We start from the raw sequence: 16,278 nt of genomic DNA on the forward strand, positions 1-16,278 counted from the left end.
TGCCCCTGGTGATGGAGAACAAGATAGATCATTGATCTTGGCCAGGTTTCTAGATGGTTCTCTGACTGTAAGCTTTTATTTGAAATTTATTACAATCGGTGTCCATGGCTGTTAAGACGGGGCCTATCCTGGAAGCTAGTCTTCGGTCCTTCTATAGAGGAGTGAGATTGCACGAGTTTTTCATGTGTGGATACCTTAGTGGCTTTTCTTCTGACAAGTTATTTTGCTAGTACAATGCCAAGCCTTTCAAGGATGGCTGATTAGTTCTGCAGAGGGAGGAATCCACCCTTATTACTTTTTCATGTCTTACATTTAACATGGCCCCTTGTAGCACCAGCTCTCCTGTCACATATCACAGATCACAATGTGAGTTATAAGTCCCCAGCTGAAAAGTGGAGTGTGTAACTGTGTCACGGTCCATTTCCAACCTGTAGGCCCACTCTCCAAGGAGGGCAACTGAAAAATGCCCCTTATGGATTTCAACATAATACTGTGTTGATTTTTTTTTCCTCTTCGAGCTGACAGCAACTAAAGATTACATTGAAACCTCAAAGGAAGAGTGCGGTGAGAAACAGGCAGACAGTTCCCCAGCAGGCTTCTGACAGGACTTAGAACTTCTGATTTATTTTCATGATGATGGTGACGGAGTGGGAGGAAGGGAGGTAGAGAAATCATTAAATACAGATTCAAAAGAGACTTTGAGAATGATACTACAAGTAGGTAGCTTTAAACCTGACTTATGTCTATCACTCCATTCCTAGGCAACATTGTTACTCATATGATAAATAATACTGATGAAATGTGAATAAACTCCGGAGTGCCAGCTCACCTGGCAAAAAGGTGTCAGTTTAGTTTGGTCTCATCAGCATAATGAAAACTGAAAAATGACCAACTCACATGACACCTTTTCTGTCCCTGATACAAAATAGTTTTCTTACAGCATTGACTATATTTTAAGGAGTAAGTACTAATGGATGGACTAACAAATTCTGAACACTGGATTCTGTAACATAGTATCTACTGTTATGATATGACAGCTGCTTGTGTATGTCTATGTGTCTTCCCTGGAAGGTTGCAAGTTTCTTGAGTTTTGGATCCTTTTTTCCTTCACCTTTATATAGCAGGGCCTTGCACTAAATAAACTCACTCATTTATTCAACAGGCTTTTTTGATTTTTTTTTTTTTTTTTTGAGACAGAGTCTCACTCTGTTGCCCAGGCTAGAGTGAGTGCCGTGGCGTCAGCCTAGCTCACAGCAACCTCAAACTCCTGGGCTTAAGTGATCCTCCTGCCTCAGCCTCCCGAGTAGCTGGGACTACAGGCATGTGCCACCATGCCCGGCTAACAACAGGCTCTTTTGGAACCCCACTAGTATACCAGATACTAGTACCAGAGATGGAAAAGATGAATCTGTATCCTGGAGAAGCTCTGAATTGGTGGAGAGACAAACATCTATTATAAACTAGCAGTGAAAGCACAGATTCACTCATGAATGCTAAAATAGAGAGCTCCTGAATGTAAGTCCAATGCTGGATGGCCAACGTAGTTTACAAATATTTTATGTTTGGAGCTGGGTGGCAAGTAAAGTTCAGTGTTTTCCCAAAGGCAAATGAAGTCGGAAACCTCACTGTGTCCTCATCCTCCCTGAAATATTTCCAGGAAGAAAGGCCACAGGAAGAGTTCGGCTTTTCAGTCTATCAGCCCCTGTCAGGCTGTGGGAGAAATACCCAGACAAGGCCTCTTCAGAGCTCTCAGATCTTCCCACACCTGGCTGGAGGGCTTTTAAGAGATCCCTGGCTCTGGGACTTCCTTTGAAAAGTTTTGCTCTCAGCTCTTCTGCCAGCTTCTGAGGCAGAAACTCTCCTGCTAAAAACAGAAGCTGGAGGAAGAGGTTCAAAAGCAGGAAGCAGAAAGGGGCTGAAGGAGACGTGGCTGCTCATGGAGTGGAGGCAGAAAAGGAGAAGGGAGAGGAGGGAGGAGAGGGAAAGGGGAGGGAGGGAGGCAGGAAGGCAACTTCCTCTCCTAGGAACTTCCAGCACTGTTGCTTTATTTAATCACCTCCACCACGCTGCGAGGGACCTACTATTATTGCCCATTTTTCAGAGCCAATAATTCATTAATTCATAAATATTTATGTAATGTATCCTCTACAAGGCACTGTGGGAGGCCCTCAGACACCATTGAGCTCTGGTGGGGAAACCGAGGCCCAGGGAGGCAGGCATTGTCCAGATGCCTGGCATTCCCGCCCTGGCAGCAGCGTGGGGCCCCATCGTCCTCAAGTCATTAAGGCGGCTTGCAAGGGCTTGCAACGGAAGAATTTCTCTCCTGCATGTGAAATCGCTCCACCAAGCAGATTTACAACCTATTGAGGCCGGGCCCTTGAATATCCATGGAAAGGCATATGAAAAGGAACAGGAAGTTGAGCAGATTCTATGAGATTTTATGATATCATTTTCATTTCAAAGCTTTGTTAGTGGCTGGGTGGGGGCGCAGACAGCAGCCCCCAGGAACTGCTCCTCCCCCTGCCCCAGCGGGAGGAAGCAGGAGCCACCTGGAGGGGGCTGCACAGGGAGAGAGCTGGGAGAGGTTACCTGAGGGCTTTCTTTGGAGAACTGAATTTAAGACAAAAAAATAAACTCAACAGATCTTTCCAGAGCCAACCATGTACTGTATTACTTACTGGAAATGAACAGGCATGAGGATAGAGAGAGTGGTTTACAAAGGAATTTCTAAGCAGTGAGAGCTGTGGGTGAGGATGCCGCGGTTACATCTCTCGGCTCTGGTGTGGGACAAATCGGGCTGTGAGTCCCGGTTCTGACACTTACTAGAAAAGTTGGGGTGAATCATTTCACTTCACTGACCCCATTTCTCATGAAAGTGAGAATAATGACACCTATTACAGGAGATGTTGCATATATTTATTGTAAATGCCTCCTAAATGGCCCCTTTTTCGCTCACCATTCTCTGAAATCTAAATTAGATCATCACGCCCCTGCTTTAAAAGCCCTGACGTTCCCCCAACATGCTTGGAATAGACAAATGGTCAAAAGTCTAACAAGCCCTGGTCCTTCCAAGTAATATTCAATATTCTTCCCACAGTACCCTGCTCTTTTTCTTCATAAAATTATCACTATCTGTCATCATAGAGGTGTTTGTTCTCTAACTTACTGTTTGCCTCCCTCATAGAAGTGCAACCTCTAGGAGAGCAGGGATTGCTTCTAGTTTTGTTCTTTAATCCACTGTATCCTGACGCAGTATGTGGAATCTAGGTGCTCAGTAAATATTTTTGAATGAATTAGTGAATGAGTGTTGGACGAATGAAAAGCATCTGGTGCATAGTAGGTAGTTAACAAATGGCAGCTTTTTTATTCCTATCAACAGCAGTAATGAGAAGTTTTTATAACTTTTGGAGAGATAGATGCCTTACACATGAAGTCACTGGAGTGTTGAGTAGATTTATAGTGTAAAAAGCACTTTTGTGAGTTGTATCTTATTGTTATCCTTGGGACAATCCTCATGACAAGCTTAAGAGGAAGGCAGGCTGGTGACATAACCCATATTTGACCAACAAAAACACTGAACTGGGGTAGAGAAAAGTCCTCAGCTTCAAAGTATCACAGCCAGCTAAGGCAGAAAGCGAAGACGCTCCGGCAGACCTGGCACAAGGCAAATGGGAACTATCACTGTCATGTGCTGGGACACTGAGAGGACTGGGCCCATCTCTGCCCCAGGGCACACACCACACTCACATATACACACACCACACGTGCACATTTTCCCACAGATGCACACACACACCACAGGTGTACTTACACACCACACATACAGACAGCATACACACACCACAGACGCATACACATATACCCCACACATGTACACACAGCACACATACACGCCACACATACAGACAGCATACACACACCACAGACACATACACATATACCCCACACATGTACACACAGCACACATACACGCCACACATACAGACAGCATACACACACCACAGACGCATACACACATACCCCACACGCATACCACACACAGCATACATACACATACATGCCACACATACACACCCACCACACATGCACACACACCACACATGCACACACTACATTCACATTTATACACACACTACTCTCACATATGTACACACTGCACATGTGCACACACACATACCATACACACACATACCATACACACACATGCACATACACCACACATGAACACACACACACACACGCCAGCATGGCCAGGGCATGTCCTATGTTTCCTACAGTTTCCTCCCTGTGGGAACTTTCTACATCACCGGCCGGGGCGAGGTGGGTCAGCTGCTTCTCCCCATGCAGGAAGCCGAGAGCCGAGAGCAGCGCTGCCCGCGGCCTGGGGCTGCGGCAGGGCAGGGCGGCGGCGGCCATGAACCATTTTCACTGTCTTTCATCTCAGAACCAAAAACGCTTTGGTTCAGAGCCGGGGACAGAAACCTTCACATTTCATCTTTCTCTCCCTGTCACTGTCACCGCACACCCTTTCCTTTTTTATTTATTAAAGGTTTTTCTGACAAGAAGATGGAGCGCCACGGCCTTCAAAGTTCCTATCCCATCTCTAGGGCCTCATTCGCTCCACGACCGAGTCTCATGGAGAGTCACTGCTGTGCGTGCAGAGGTGAAGTGACGAGGACCGCTCGCGCAGGGACACCCCACGATCCATACCACCCGCACCCCATGCTTGCAGCCCTGGAGGGAACTCCTGGTTCCCGAATTCACGGAACAAAACGCGCTGGAATGTCCGTCCCATTTCTGGTCGTGTCCGTGGAGCCCCCAGCTCCCTGCCGGAGACCTTGCCACAGGGAGCTGGAGAGCAGCACATCGCCCGGACCGGCTGCTCCTCAGCTCACTGAACCCGTCTTCCCTATTCTCCTGGCCTTTGAAGAGCTCAGGAAATTTCACCCCAAAATATGACTCCTTGGTATAAAGAGTATTTTGAATTACAGGCCCTTCAAGATCAAAAAGCATTGGAAGGGGCTTTCCCTCTATCTGCATAAACCCATCCAAAGAGCAGTAGACCTTTCCCTTCCTCGCCCTGATATCTCAATATATTGCAGGGGGGAAAAAATGATCAAGAATGCAACCAGACCTGGCCAAAATCATTTTAAACTTAATATCTGTCTCTCAGGTTAATTTACAAGTCAGTCTGTTTCCTCCCATCCATTCATCCTCCCAAGTATCTATTCATCCTCCCTAGCAAGCTCCCCTCTCCCCTCTGAAAGGTGTGTATAAAAATATCTGGACCCCATTGGGATATGGAGTATTCACTCTGTGACTCTCCCCATGCACGTGGTAAACAAACCTTTCTCTCATTAATCAGCTTTCATTGTGAGTTGATCTTTCCACAAACTTTCGGGGGAAAGGGCAAGTTTCCCTTCACCCCTTTACTTTGTGTTTGGACTTTTGATATTTGATTTTGGTCCTTTCTTGGCTTGTGTCTTGGTTTGAATTTCCGTAGAAGCAGAGCCTGGGCCAACAGTTTATTTGGGAGGTGCAAGGAACCTTGGTGGGAAAGTCACCAAGCGAAGACAGTCAACACTGTGCCTTGTGAAGCCAGCTACGCCAGCAGATGACTAGAGTGTCACTCTGTGGGAAAGCTCTGGGAAAGAGAGCAAACTACAGGCATCAGAATTATCCTCCCCAAGGAGCCAGGCAGTTGGAGTATTTATTCACCAATTCCAGGCCGTCTTGGTTAAGGGCTATTCCCAGGGGCTTAGAATCCCCAGAACTTCTGGTTTCCATTCCCTGGGACACAGTGGCCCTTCAGGGTTCAGGAAGTAAAGCCCTCAGGCACAAGAATGCAGATGCTGGCAGTTGGAAGTGAAAGGTTCAAGGGATTTGGGCCATGTGCTGACCGTGTCTACCACAGGTTGCTAAGTTTGTCCCACACCTGACTCCAGATGGGCCAATCACATACCTTCCCTGGGATTTTGGAACTTGGGAATAGGGAGGCAGAGTGAGTGTCACTTCCAAACTTCCTCCCACTGTTCTCAAGCTTCTCTAATGTCCTTTTCTGGCTCCAACCGTTTCCATTGGGCCATGTATTTCAAATGCCCAGTTCCTACCCAGCTCTTGGGTCTCTCTCCAGTATTCTATCTCCTTAAGATAGATTTCTTCTCTGAGCCAGTGTGAGACAATACAGTATGCTGCCCTCCCTCCATTTAACAGGTGGCCTCCACAGTTCTCTTAAAATTTAAATTTCTTTTGGCAAAGACAGTGAACTTCCATTCAAAAGTTGAATTTTGTTTCCATGTATGCATGCGAACTTTCAGTCACAAAATGGAAAGTCATTGGCTCATGGAATGAAAAGTTCAAGGGTAATAAGCTTCAGGTATAGTTGTATCCAGGAGTGCAGCATTGCCGTTATAACTTAGTGTTGTTGTATCTCTCAGATCTGTCTTCCTTGGTGCTGGCTTCATTCTCAAATGAGTCTAACCACAGGATAATCTCCCTCTTCATCCCCAGCAGTTTAGGATGACATCCTGTCAGCAGAAGTCCTAAGGCTGGTGTTTGTTAGCTCTCCTTGGCCGGCTTGGTTCTTGGGCCAACTCCTTGACTTATCACTGTGGCCACAGGTATGTGATGTTCTCATTTGTCATGTCAGAATAATGTGCCCACCTATGAACTCCAGGGAAAGAGTTAGGGCTACCTGATCCACATGGCCTGGGGGTGAAGAGGGTGGGTCTCTAAAGAGAAATAGGAACACTGTTCCCGGAGAAGTGGAGTTGGGTGCAGAAACGTGACACCCTTGTGCCTGGGGCTCAGCATCTGGCTGAGAGAACATGTTAGTGTGCTGGAGTTCCAGGCGAAGTGTCTTTAGCCGATTGATAATGTGATGTCTAGCTGTAAATCTTTCTTCGTTCTTCGGGAAGAAAGGAATGTAGAGAGCAAGACAATAGAAGGGCCCTAGAACGTGGTGAAGGTTTCCTGGGGTCAGGAAGAAGAAGAGATTGAAAAAGGAAGGCAGGGACACTTGGGACATGCTCTGAGATCTGAGCGGTTCTGTCTAAGCTGGCCATGTTTCCCTGCAATGGGCGGGGTGAAGTGAATGGTGCTCAGTGGTATCTTGGTAACATCTCTCAATGCTGTGATTTGTTTAGCATGATTTTCTCAAGATTGTGTGTGTGTGTGTGTGTCACTGCTGGCATTATGTAAAGGAATTTTTCTCCTGGGGCTTTTTAATTGGGAGATTGTTCTGCAAACACATTTGACAAGATCCCATGGGATAAACAGGTTACCTCTGCTCTGAGACCTAGGAAGGGTTGGAGGGGGCTACAGCTGTGCCGGGAGGCACTGTATTAACTTGTTTTGGCCACCAGGAGACTTGAAGGCATTAAGCAGCTCCCATCTTCCTGCATTTTCCAGAGCTCAAAATTTTCAGTATGGATTCTGCCCAGAAGCACTGATGCTATTGTATTAACTTTCTCTTTAACAATTTAATTTAATTAAGGTGTGGATTATTTGGGAGAGAGAGACTAGCTTAGACCTCAAGCAAGTCGCAATCCGTTGAATCCTGGAACAGGTCACTGTGCAGGTGTTAGCAGGCACTGTCTGCCTGAGACAAGAAGATGAGAAGAGTCATTGTCCATAAAGCAATGACCAGCTTTTACTGAGGGCGTACTAAGAGTTTATTAAATGAGTGTTAACTTAGTGTGCAGAATTGTCACAGGGGTTAAATGAGGTGCTCTCGACAATTCTGCATGCTAGGTTCTATTAGCATCACTATTTTACAAATAAGGGACCTAAGGCACAAGTAAGTAAATGACTTTTCTAGCATTACAGAGCTAATAAAATGGCTGCGTTGGGGTTTGAAGCCAGCTGTCTGCCTCCAAGGTCCAAGCTCTCAACTGTTATTCTATCCTCCAGAATTGACCTCAGCATGCTTTACCTTTGCAAGGCATAAGAACCGTATCTACTCCCACATGTAACCTACAGGCATTTCTGACGAAGAAACTGTCTTCCAACCTCACTACTTGAATCCCTCCAGTGATGGAGGGATCACTACCTCTCAAAGGCAACATTTAGACTGTTGATGAACTGTAATGATTAAATAGCTTTCCCCCCCTTACTGAGCTCAAACCACCCTCATTGTAGTTTCCATCCTTGTTAATAGTTACAGTGGCCCTGCACTGAGCAGGTATTATGTGCTTAACTCTGTGCTAAGCATTATCTGATTAACTTGTTTAATGTTCACAACAAATTTATCTTACCTACAAATACAGGGAAGAGACTCAGAGAGGTGAAGTAATTTGCCCAATGCCACACAGACATCAAGATTAGAATCTTAGTCTGTCTGATCTAAAATCACCCTTATAAGCAACAATGTCTCCCAGGGGCAGAATCTTTGACTTTGGAGCATTTTGTTTCATTACAATTCAGCTTTGTTTACTGAGCCACTGCTCTGGGGGAGGCCCTGGACCAGGCTTTGGGGGCACATGCAAAGAAGTATGTGAGATAGTAAGCGCATGCCAGGAGCTCCCATCTAAAAAGAGACAAAAGATGAGTATGGTCGGTCCAAAGCCCAGCTGGCTCCAACTTCATAGAGAGTGCGCCTTCACCTGGGGCTCAGATGGAATGCAAGAAAGGACATGGTCCACTAGCCACCTCCATTATGGGTCTCAGGGACTGACCATGGACATGGACATCACAAGTGTGTTCCTTCTGCTCCCTCCAAGATCTTTTTCTATGAGTGCTACCTTTTTGGAAGAAGCTCTCCACCTAGCACTGCTTCTGGCCTCAGTGCTGAACCTGAGAAAGGAATGAACGCACAAGCCGAAGCAAGCACTGGGACAAGCTGGTGGTACCTGCCTGGGGCCCTGGGTCGAGCTGCCAGAGCTTACAGTTGAAGATAGTTATCGCTACTTTTCTATAATACAATACTGTGTTCTCCAAAGAGAGAGCCGGTGAAATCTTCCCTGATGCCCGCAAGCAGGGTTAGTCACTTAGCATTCTGTCACGCCCCTGCTATCTGACTCTCTTAAGCAGCATTGTATTATCATTGTGTTTACATACCTTCTCCTTCTCTAGAATGCCAGCTCCCAGCGCTACTGTGTCTTTCATCATAAATCTCTCCCACGTCTGGAACAATACTGGGAGGTGGCTTACTAAAACACTTAGCGCATGCTAATATACTGTACCTTTCACTTATTTTGTTGATTGCCTTTCTCTCCCCCAACTGAAATGCAAGCTCCTCCAGTACAGAGATTTTATCTATTTTGTACAGAAATGTATCCTCAGCACCTAGGACAGTGCCCAGCATGGTGTCGGTGCTGAGCAAATATTTGGTAGATGAATGACCATCCCTGAGGCTGGAGGTGAGGTGGGGGAAGAACCAAGCCCAGGAAGTGGGGTGGCTAAATAAGAGGGCAAACAACCTCGCTGGGGAATAGCAAGTGTCCTCTATAATGGGGGTTGGCATGTGAATCATCCTCATTCTCATTATAATTTTTTTTTTTTTTGAGACAGAGTCTCACTCTGTTGCCCCAGCTAGAGTGCAGTGGCATCATCATAGGTCACTGCAACCTCAAATTCCTGGGCTCACGTGATCCTCCTGCCTCAGCCTCCTGTGTATTTGGGACTACAGGCACAAGCCACCATGCCCAGCTAATTTTTTCTATTTTTACTAGAGACAGAGTCTTGCTCTTGCTCAGGCTGGACTCAAACTCCTGACCTCAAGCAAACCTCCTGCCTCAGGCTCCCAAAGTGCTGGGATTACAGGCATGAGCCACAGCTCCCAGCCCTCATTATAATTTTTAACAGTGACCTCTGTTTTAAACAATGATCTACTATTTTGATAAGCCAATGTATTAGAAAATATACAATAAAAGCAACAGTGAAAAATTTTAAATATCACCTGTTTAAAACAAAAAAACTTCATTGACTATGTTAGCAGGATGTTAAGGGAGACTCTTCCTCCTTTCCTGGAGTTTCTTTAGAGGGCCAAAGGATAAGAATACCCTCACATCCTAAAGAGATGCTAGAACACTTATGCCTCTCTTGCTGAGAGGTTTTCCTGACACTAGGTCATAACATGCCTCTCGCCTTTAGGAATGCAGGCTGAAGAGATCAGGGAAGGACAGGGAGAGAACTGTAGATATGCTAGTCTTCATCTTTCCTATCTGATCCCGTGGTGTTTTCCCCTTATCTTGAGCCACGTGAAGAGAGGACGTCCAGAGAATCATTCAGGCAGATCCATATGTGTTTCCTGGAATTTGGAGGACCAAGCAAATCTCAAGGGATGAATCTAAAGGCTGCTGGATGTGCCAGAACAAAATACAGAAAGGGCTATACTGACATACCGACAATTGCACTTCTACCTACGAAAGACCAAGGGGTATATTTCTTGCAGACTAGATAAACTTCTCATGAAAGGGCCAGCCTTGGGTCATATTAAAAGGGACCCATTCCAAGACGACTGCCTGGAGTGATGATGTGAAACAGAGGGGTGGACCACTCTGTGGCCAGCTGGAGGAGGCAATGCTTGTCTGTCTTTGGAAAGGATGTCTCCAACCCATCAGAGTGCCTCGTGGCAGAAAGAGCCAGCAACTGCCCCTTTGCCATGATAGCAAAGCCCAAAGCCAGAGCTCACCTGCATCAGCCAAGTAAGGCCATTCCAACCCCTTACTTTTCCTTTCTTCCTTCTTTCCAATCTGAGGGGACCCAGGTCAGCTACCAACTACAGGCGGCAGAAGTATTGCGAGGAAGGCGGGAGAAAGCCTTCATGTTCCCTTCTCTTGTTGTAGTCATCCAGGTCTAGGGCAGGGGAGAAGATTCCCAATGGGTGAGTTTGGAGTTTGATTATGTGCTGGCCTAGGTTGGCCTGCACTTTGTGTCAGCTCAGAGACACTGGCAAAGCTAAGAGACAGGACCTTGATTTCATCCCTTCCCTTGAATTATGGCCTCCCTGGACTAGTGGTCCTTTGCACGTGCTGTTCCCACAGCCGGGAGCACTTTGCTACCTCATAGATTGACGAAGTCCTAGTCATCCTTCAAGACAGCTCAAGATACATTTCTTCTACCACAGCTTCCCCCATGCCCACATGCTGAGGAAGGCACCTTTCATCTGTGTTCCAGTTACCTTCTCACTTATCCAGGGGAGAAGGTTATTTGTCCACATCTCCTTTCTCCTTCTCCTCTAACGATAGAGTGGTACCTTGGACACGCGGTACCTCGCCTGCAGCCAGAAGCTGTACTGCTCAGCCCACGTTGCAATTAGGTGTGTTCATGTGACTAAGTTCATGTCACTGTCATGTCAAAGATATGCTCACTTCCACTCCTGAGCCTTAAAATGTTTCACTCATGTTCCTTCATAGTCTTTTCCCTTCCTGCTAGTGGGAGCACAGGCATGTGCCACGTGACTTCACTCATGCAGATGAGGACAATACCACAGGGGCCTGGCAGGATAACAGAAGGGAAGGAACCTGGGCCCCTGAATAACAATGTGGGGCTGAACCTTCTTCCCTTGAGATTTATCACGGGAAAGGGAAATACATACTGTTTGTTCCTTAAGCCACATCTTTGAGATGTTTAGACTTTCACCATACCTAATTCAACTCATGGTTCGAAACTTGTGCTATTAACTGTCTGTTTACCTGTCTGTCTTCCCCAGTAGACTCAAAGTTCCCTGAAGGCTGGAACCTCTTCAGTTTGTTTCCACAGAACCTAGCACAATGTCTATAAATAGCAGGTGTTCAACACATGCATACAAAATGAAAGAGAGCAGGTGAATTTAAAAAACCAAACCAAACCCCAGTGTCCTGTGAAACATCCAACCTGACCAAGCTCTCCATCTGACCACCGTCAAATAGCCACCGTGTTTGGCCGCCATGGCGTTGGGTGAGTAAAGGACTCCTTCATTTCCACTTTCCAAATCTGACATGAATTCCTCTCACTGCCAGTGAGAAAGGGAGCCGGGATATGTAGTTCGTATTCCTAGACAGGTGTGGCTGTGCCAAGTGGACAACAGACACCCACCTCAACAGGTGATGTGGAGAATGCTCTGGGCAAACCAAGCAGCAGGAGGGGAGAGAGGAGGGAAGAGTATAACTGAGGAAGTGAAGGGAGCTAAGAAAGTCTCAGATACGGGAGGAGCTCAGGGTGCAGAGAGCCTTGGGAGCTTGTTATGAATTCTGAAACATTTTTCCTAAGAGAAATAGGAAGTCATTAAAGTATTTCAAGCAGGAGAGGACCAGATTTCCATTTTGAAGAAGGCACCCTGGCTGCAATACACAGAGGGATTAGAGGGGACATGAGTGATGCCAGGCACTGCTTAGGGGCTTATAGTAGCCCTCAAGGCCAGAGATGGCTTTGGTTTGGGCCAGGGAGAGGGTAACAGAGATGGAGAGAAGTAGAAGGATAGAAATATAGTTTGTAGGTAGAGCAAAGCTCCATGGCCATCATAGTTCTAAAAAGCAGCTGCTTCTTGTTAATTGGTTGAACCGTATGAAATTGCCAATATTTGGCCATTTCTGACCCATAAAATGGCAACTTCGTATGATTCAAGAATTGCTCTGAAGCTTGATGACAATTCCATTGCTATAAAAGAGGAGCCATTAGGAGAGCTGCTGTGACTTTCCTTAATGACCAGAATTGGGAGCCAGAAAGGACTTCTCACCCGCATCAGTGCCTGTGAAGAAATACACAACCTAGGAGGCTTTAGGGTGCAAGCAAGAGCAAATCTAATTTAACATTAAGTGATATTTGTAGGCACATGAAATTGAAAGTCCTAAAGTAGGGTGAGCTTCAGGTAGGGTTTGCTCAGGGATTTGGTTTCATTTCTCAGGCATTCGCTTCATTCTGGCTGCGTCTGTGAGGCTGCTTTGTCCTCAGTTGCCTCCCTTCAAGGTAGGAAGGTGGCTGCTGGTAGCTCCTAGAGCAACACGTTCCCTTGTCCAGATAGGGGGAGAGATGCTCTTGAAAATATTCAAAGAGAAGCCCCAAGCATCTCTCTGGTTGGGACAAGTTAAGTCACATGTCCACCGCTGAACCACAATGGCAAGGGCAATGAGACAACCCTGATGGGTTGGAGTCTCGGTGAGGTCAAGTCCATCCAAACAGCATGACTACAATAACACGGGTGTGTGTGTGTGTGTGTGTGTGTGTGTGTGTGTGTGTGTGTGTGTAACTGGTGTTGTGGAGACAGCCACGTGTCCAGCACAGTAGGGGACTGAATCAAACCTTTCCCCAAAGTAGGTCCTTTCTGATCTAGTAATATCAAGGAAGAATCTCCAGGGTCAAGTTTTGAAATCACTTGTCACGCTGGAGGCCTGTTGGGAAAGAACATATACACTTCCCTGTGCTATGTGCCTCAAAGGACACAGAATTTGACAGGTTTGTAAAAAGACTCTTTCCTCCCAAACTACATCAGAGGTCAGGCAGATCTTTCCCCTGAAAGCTTGCAGAGTTAAAAACAAAGGGCCTCATTTGAAGTCTAAAGGATTCCTTATGGTCCTCACAGATGGTCAATTTTGGCCTGGTACTGCTGGCCACAGGGCACGTGCTCTTGGGGTCCTGGGACTCTGTCACACAGATGCTGAGATGGCAGCAGGGAAGACTCCAGCTTGAACTCATTTCCTGAAATTTCCTTTGGCACAGAATAAAGAAAAAGAGAGTCATCCTTTCAACTTGGGGTAATAATCCATCTCGTATAATGACATTAAGATGGGTCCTCAAATGCTGTCTTCTCACCATCTCTTTAAAATGCATTACAGATATGGGATTAGAAGAAAGCTGAGTGCTGTCTGCAAAGAGCTTGTAAAAAGTTTCCGTTGTCATAAATGCAAAAAGGAAATATGCTAGACATTAGCTTTACATTGAAGTCTAGCTCTTCTAAGAATGGTTTCCTTGTGAAGAGCTCCCATTCATCATGGCTCACAATTTTATACTTCTGGATCCTCTGGGAAGTGCAATAATCATATCGTAGGTTGATGACCCTCTCTGGAAAATGATGCTCTACAGGATCCATTCCTGATATGACTGCAGTGAAAGACATCCAGGTGTTCCTGGGGCAGATTGTCCCTGTATTCTAGTTTAGCATTTATCCCAGACAAAAGCGTTCTGATTTGGATGATAAATATGGTCACCCTAGCTGTTACCCACTTGGCTTATGCTGCAGAGCATACTGGGAGATGGAAACAGATGGGCCCTGCCTTAATATATCACTGCAATTTCTAATATTTACTGTGCCAGGCTCTGCATTAACTCTGTTTTATCTCATTTAATCCTCACAACAATCCTTTGAGAGTAACATGACTATTATGCCTATTTTACAAATGAGAAAATAAAAATAAAGTAAAGCAAAATGCCCACCTATTAAGTAAAAGAGATGAAAGTTAAACTTGGACTCCAGAGCTAGAAATTTTAATGATTTTAATGATTATACAAGTCGAGTATCCCTTATCCAAAATATTTGGGAACAAAGGTGTTTTGGATTTTGAATTTTTTTTTTAATTTTAGAATATTTGCATTATATTTACCTATTGGTTGAGCATCCCAAATCTGAAAATCTGAAATACGAAACGCTCCCCAAACCAGAAAATTTTTGAGCGTGCTGACATGACACTCATGGGAAATGCTCAGCGGGGCATTTTGGCTTTTGGATTTTTGGATTTGGGATTCTCAACCTGTATTATATTGATGGTTATGGCACCAACCAGAAAGCATAGCTGCCCTTTTGCTACACAGGGCCTGGGGGCCAAATGACAATGCATGGCAATGCTGGTATCCGTATCTGTATCAAGGAAGACACTTTTATCTCTGGCAGCAGAAAATCTGACTCAAAATGGCTTAAGCAGTGTTAGCTTACCAATGAGAAGCCCTGGGGCAGTGAGGTATTAGGGTTGGATGATCAAGGGCCTCGGTGGTCTTAGCAAGGACCAGGGGTGCTTTTGTCTCTATGCTCTGAGGTCCACAGTGTTGGCTTCATCCAAAGGTTGGTTTTCCACCTTTGTAGAGTGGCTGTCATCAGCAATCAAGGGTACATGCTTCACTGTTCTCATTTAGTGGGAAAGAGAGAGGTTGGCTTCCTGTGTTTTTCTCTTAAGACCAAAAAAGTGTCTTTCCCAAAAATTCCTGGTAAATTTCTCCTCCTGTCTCATTGGTTCAAAATGGCTTAGGCCTACTTATCCCTGAACCAGTCACTGGCAAAGGGGATTACTCCTACACACTTGGACTGGGGTAGAATGCCTTTCAGGACTCAACTACAGTGTCCACTCACACAGCCAAGGCAGCATTGGGAGCTCAGTGACAGGAGCTTCTGGGCAGTATGAACATTTGGAGCCTTGGCTCCGGAGTTAGAGTGACCTGGGTTTAACTTCTGTTTTGTCACTTACTAGCAAGAGACTTTGGACAAGTTTCTTATCTTCTCTAAGCCTTGATTTTCTCTACTATAAATAGAGGATTAGTAATAGTATCTGCCAATTGGATTGCTTTAAGAGTTACTTAACTTTTTAAAATATATAAGAGCAGACAGCTCAATGCCTGACTCAGAGTAGACTCCTAAGGACCATTAATTCTAGTGTGAAAGGACCATCACAGCCTCCACCCCAGTCTAACCTCAATAGTGTATACGTACAGTACAGCTTTTGGGTAATGCTGATATTCTGGCATTTTATTTAGACATAGCTTCTCTCTTGAGGACCTAAGATAAGATCATTCCCTGTGGGTGTATGAGGAGCCATGTCCTGTATAATTTTGTGTAGAGATAGGGCATGAGACGAAACCAGAATTTAGAAGGTGGAGTTTTAGACAGTCAGGAAGAGAAGGGAGGGAATACTTGATTCTCTTTGATTCTTATTTTCCAGGATCCGAGCATCAAAGAGTTTAGAAGTGGTGAGGGAGGTAGTCTCTGCTCCAGGGAGAAGGCTGAGAGCCAGGCAGAGATACACTCAGGGGTCCTCAACTCTACGAGTAAGCTATGTGTTGTAAGCCAGGTTATATGGCCATATGCCATTCTCTGTTTTGATTTTTCTTTTATTCTTATCAGTCTTAAGGCAAGTGTGCTTGAATGTGCCAATCTGTGCTAGTGAGACAGGGGATAACTCTTGCCTGGGCCCACATTTGTGCTGCAGCATCAAAGAGGCAGCAACACCCCTAGGGTCAATGTGGTGGTGCAGTGGCGGTTAGTAGAACCTCCCAGGGAAGGAGATCAGTCTATACTGGCCAGCCTCCTCTTCTCCCAGGGAAGGAGATTAGTCTGTACTGGCCAATCTCCTCTTCCTCTCTAGAGTCTTCTTC

Source organism: Lemur catta, chromosome 3, assembly GCF_020740605.2.
Source record: "Lemur catta isolate mLemCat1 chromosome 3, mLemCat1.pri, whole genome shotgun sequence".
NCBI lineage: Eukaryota > Metazoa > Chordata > Mammalia > Primates > Lemuridae > Lemur > Lemur catta.